Here is a 5,398-nt window from a genome sequence, read left to right as displayed (position 1 = left end):
TACAAGTAAAGCCTTATTAGGTACTGGCTCAGAAAAACTGTCAATCAATGTTTAAACCAATGTGCGTAAAGAGAGTAACCGCCCCTTGAAAATGCTCCTATTGCTTAAAGCAAGCGTATCCGCTTGATATTAGCTCGATGTGATTGGTCGGGACATGAATAAGGGCGTTCCATATTTCTTAGATGAAGACGTTTATTCATCAAACTAGGCATTTTAGAATGGATTATGGTAACTTGGGTTTAAATAAAGAAACATGATGACGGTGTAACTAGCTGTCATCTTAATATAATATAGGCTGCATCTGTCCATGTTTCTATGTCACAGAGAGGACAAACCACTGATTCCAATCCGCCCTAGTGACACGCTTAAATGTATGCAATGGAAGGTTTGTGCAGTTTAAAGCAGATATAATTGAAATAATTCACTCATTTTTCTTTTTCTCTTTTTTTTTTTCAAAAAAGCATCATGTCCAGCAAAACCAAGCGGACTTCAAGTACAGGGTTGGGTAGGGTTACTTTAACTTGATTACTTTCAATTACTTTTGGATTACTCCAATACCAAATATGCTAATAAAAGACAAAAGAAACTAAATATGAATAAAATGACTGAATTTTGTGAAGGCTTGGGGAGTAACGGAATACATGGAACAGCAAAAATAATGTGGGCAAGCTGTTTGGATTTCTTTTCATTTGGTTTCTGTCGCATTTTATGTTAGTTTTGCCGGAGATCAAAGAGATCAAAGCCAGGAGAGAAAGCTTACCACGTGTTATGAATCATCATTTTATTCATATTTTGTTTCTTTTGTCTTTTATTCGCATATTTGGTATTGGAGTAATCCAAAAGTAATTGAAAGTAATCAAGTTAAAGTAACCCTACTCAAGTATCATATACACTCCAATATGAACCTACATCACATATAAGTATTTTCTTAAAACTGCTTTTAAATAAGTACACGCACACAAAAAAATCCTAAGTATCAAACCAGCCTGTACGTAAGCATCAATAAATATTTCAGGGTGGTGTATGCAACTTCTAAATGTTTTACCAACTGACACCATTTTCTGGCTGAAATTATCATTGCAGCTCCTTTTGCTGTGCGTGCAAGTATGTGAACATTTTCGAAGTACATAAATAAACTCTTTCTAATCCATCTTTTGGGGGGTTTGGGTTGGCATTTGGACTGTATTTGAAACAGTCATTTTCTTACTTTCACCATTTTCATCCTGGAATAAAATAAAACCAGACCCAACTGAGGATAAGCGGTGCAGATAATGGGTGGATATATAATTTCAAAATGACCAACTTCATTGTTTCAGTCATTTGTTAGTTCTTCATTTATTCAGTCATAATTATACTGTGAAGGATGGGGGTACGCTTTCCTGTCAGTTCCTGATTGACTCCGGGATGCATGGACATGATTATGAGGGCGGTGGTGGGGCGGGGGGACTGCGAAGTGTCGTTTGGTGTGGAACGGATCACGAATCTGCCCTGGCGGCCTTGGTCGGGGCAAATTTACTTACCTCGGCAGTGTAGTTTACTGTTCCACTTTGTGCGAGGCAGAGGTTGCCCGTCGACTTGGCATCGCACACGGAGCGATGAACTCGCTGAACAAGACCGTGTGGCGCTCCCGTTCTCCGAGCACTGAGACAAAACTTAGCGTGTTCAGGTCCTTGGTGTTATCAACCTTGCCTTACTCTTGTAAAACCTGGTCGCTCACCGAAGGCCTGCTCATTTGTGCCCAGAATATTCTTCAATAAAAACAGAGAGAAAGAAATGCTCATCTTAGGCTCCTATCTAGACTGACCTCTCATCTTTAAGCATCTCATCTCATCTCATCTCATCTCATCAGCCGTACCGCTTATCCTCATTAGGGTCGCGGGGGGGCTGGAGCCCATCCCAGCCATCTCCGGGCAGTGGGCAGGGGACACCCTGAACTGTTTGCCAGCCAGTCGCAGGGCACACAGGGACAGACAACTCATTCGCTCATTCACACCTAGGGACAATTTGGACCGGTTGATGTAAATAAAGAGGAAACACCTTTCCTCTCCTCTCCAATTTCACATTTATGCAAAATGATTTTTTACACGTTATCCTGCTCTTTTCTCCAATATTGATGAAAGGTGAATCTGGATGTGCAAAATATTTGTGGGCTTTTCACCACCACATGACTCTGGGAAATCCCTGTCCAAGTGGCACGAGTGTCGAAAAAAACATAAAGGCTCTCGTTGTCTAGGTTGGAAAAAATAATCACACTAGTGAGTTCAGTTCAGAAAAGGTATTGGCATTGTCAAAGAACAACAAAACTTCGTTTGGGGCATCCAGTCATCCATTCACAGTGGTTGGCATGTTTTGTTCAGTTATACAGTAATTCGTTTTCCAACATGTGTTGTCTACCTTTCATATTTTGTTTTGCTGAACTAATTGGAGTTGGAACATTATGATGAAATGAAATGATCTGCATTTATATAGCGCTTTTCAAGTCAATGACTTCCCAATGCGCCTTACAGTGTGCTTCACATTTCCCAATAGCGGCCTTGTATTGCAGCCATGTAAGACGCTAACCTGCTTATTGGGGGTATTAGGGGTTCAGTGTCTTACCCAAGGACACTTCAACATGTAACACGGACAAGATGGGATTCGAACTAGGATCCCTTGATCCCAAGACGAGCGCTCTACCTCCTGAGCTACTGCCGCCCCAACATTAGGTAGTTCAATCTACGCTGGAGCATTTTCCCTGTGTCCTCATTCTTTCATGTTTTGTTAAATTAGAACCTGCTCCTATATGCCATGACTTATCATCGCGTTTTGTTCAGTTAAAGGTAATTAGTGTGCTTGCGTTATATTTATTGGCCCTGTCGTCATGGCACACTTGCTGTTCTGTCCACGAGTGTGAATATTTCTGGAGTCATTTCCCTTTCATGTTCTGTTCTGTAAGGGCTGCTTAGTGTTCCAACATATCCCAGGTCGTCTTTCTTTCATGATTTGTTATGTTAGAACCTGTTGATGTTTGAACATAATATAGTTGTTCTATCCACACGTGTGAATGTTGCCTGACTCTTTGTACATTCTTGTTTTGTTCAGTTAAAACCAGTTGGTATTGTCTATCAACATGTGGGTTTATGTCCTTCTTTTTTTTCAGTTAGAATTAGCTTGCCTTCTAACATACTGTATTCTGTGTTGTCCGCTCTTTTTTTGGGTCTGTTACAGTTAGTTAATGATCCAACATATTCTGCATGGTTTTTATTTTAAGTTTTTGTAAAGTTACAGTAGGTTAGTTTTCCAAAATATTCTGCACGGTCCTATTATTATGTTCTTGTTTCCAACTGTCATGATTACTGTGAGACTCAGCTGTGCCCGCTCATTTGGCGCCAACCGCCGCGGGTTCTGATTGGCTCCCTGACACTATTTGAACCCGGTCCGGCCAATCTCCTTTTGTCAGTTCATCTGCGAACCTCAGTGAACACTAGGCAAGCCTTTTTCGACCCTGACTTCCACCTGTCCCATTCTTTGCTCTTGTCTGTCTCCGGCTTCGACCCGTTTTGATCTTGACCACGTCTGCTCTCCCGTCCAGGCTTACGACCTATTTTGTCCCCTACTACGTCTGCTCTCCCGTTCTGGCTTACAACTCGCTTCCGACCCCCTACCACACCTTGCTCTCCCAGTCCAACGAACACCGGTACGTGGGCTCAGCCCTTTCTCTTTCCTCTAATAAAACTTGTGAGAAACGTAACGCAATTTGGTCCTGTTTCCGTTCTGGTCCTGACACACACATATCCTGTGTTGTCTTTTGTCCATGTTTTTGTTTAGTTAGTTTGCGTTTGACTATATTCTGTTCTGTTTTTCTTTCAATTGTTTCATCAGTTTTAGCTGGTGTGTGCCTGAGTCGTTTTTCATGGTCTAATCGTCATGGCACACTTGTTTTGTTCCGTCCATGCTTCAGAATGTTTCTTGCACTTACATGTTCTGTTCTGGTTGGTGTTGGAAAACTATACGACAGTTGTTCTCACACGTGTGAGTATGTTTCTTGTGTGTTCTTTTCCTACTCCCGTGCGGTTAGAGCTAGTTTGTAAGACAAAATGTCCTGCTTCTTCTTTCATCTTTTGTTTATTTACATCTACTTAGTTTTTCAAATTTTGGTAGCAGGGATGTATTGTCCAGCTTGTGTTGGAGTAGCTTTGATGTATTTGCATTTTAAAGATCCGAGTAAAGTTTTTTGTTCTGTTTCTGTACAATACCAATACCTTTCTTTTACACAAATGACTTATTTCAAAAATCTTATTTTATGTCTACATTTATGAGGTACACTTCTACATCTACGGCAGATCATCACTCCTTTCAGGTAAACAGTTTATCCAAATATAGGTTAAAATAGCTTGTGATTTACGAGATATTTTAGCATAAACATGGTATTTATACATGAAGTTAGGATTATAAAGTCTCAAACCCGCAGCCCCCAGGATGATAGTTTGAGGCCCCCTGCCTTAATATGAAAGTTAATGGGACAGTGTGTATTTATTTTCCCACAAGATGTCGCTGCATTCTGTCGTGCCACCGAAAGCGAGTGCTAAAAGAACAACGAAGGAAGACAAAATACGAAGACTCAAAGTGGACAAAACGCACCTTATTACTTTTTGAAAAGCAGATAAATAATGAAAATAAAAAGGACAGAAGCAGTAGCTCAGGAGGTAGAGCGCTCGTCTTGGGATCAAGGGATCCCAGTTCGAATCCCGGCTCGTCCGTGTTACATGTCGAAGTGTCCTTGGGTAAGACACTGAACCCCTAATACCCCCAATAAGCAGGTTAGCGTCTTACATGGCTGCAATACAAAGCCGCTATCGGGAAATGTGGAGCACATTGTAAAGCGCTTTGGGAAGTCATTGACTTGAAAAGCACTGTATAAATGCAGATCATTTCATTTCATTACAAACTAAAGCATATTATGACACCATCCACTGATCTAAAACCTACATGAGGGCAAGGAAAAACACAAAAACCTCCTTTTTTGTTTTTTGGGTGAGTGTGTGTGTGAATGGGTAAGTGTGAAACACATTGTAAAGTGCTTTGGGAGGTCTTCATTGACTTGAAAAGCGCTAAATAATGCAGACCATTTAAAGTGGTCTTGGGACTGATGTTTAAAGGAACTTTGAACCCAATGTGTGTAAGAATAGTTTTAAGCCTAGATTGTAGTTTAATTGTAGGTTTATCTAAAAGAAAAGCACGTTTTCCACTACATAATACTATACTCTGGCTGTATAAATACATCCTGGAGTTGTTGGCACATGGATGTGCTCCAAATTCAGACCGCAAATATGCATGTGAATCTTTTTCAGAAAACTCTCAGAAGGACTTGAAATTCCCTCCTCTTCTTCGCCGAGGAGTGGAGAAAAAAACACGAGAA

Source organism: Urocampus carinirostris, chromosome 10, assembly GCF_059441175.1.
Source record: "Urocampus carinirostris isolate Australia breed hairy pipefish chromosome 10, RoL_Ucar_1.0, whole genome shotgun sequence".
Classification (NCBI taxonomy): Eukaryota; Metazoa; Chordata; class Actinopteri; order Syngnathiformes; family Syngnathidae; genus Urocampus; species Urocampus carinirostris.
This window is presented reverse-complemented; position numbering follows the sequence as displayed.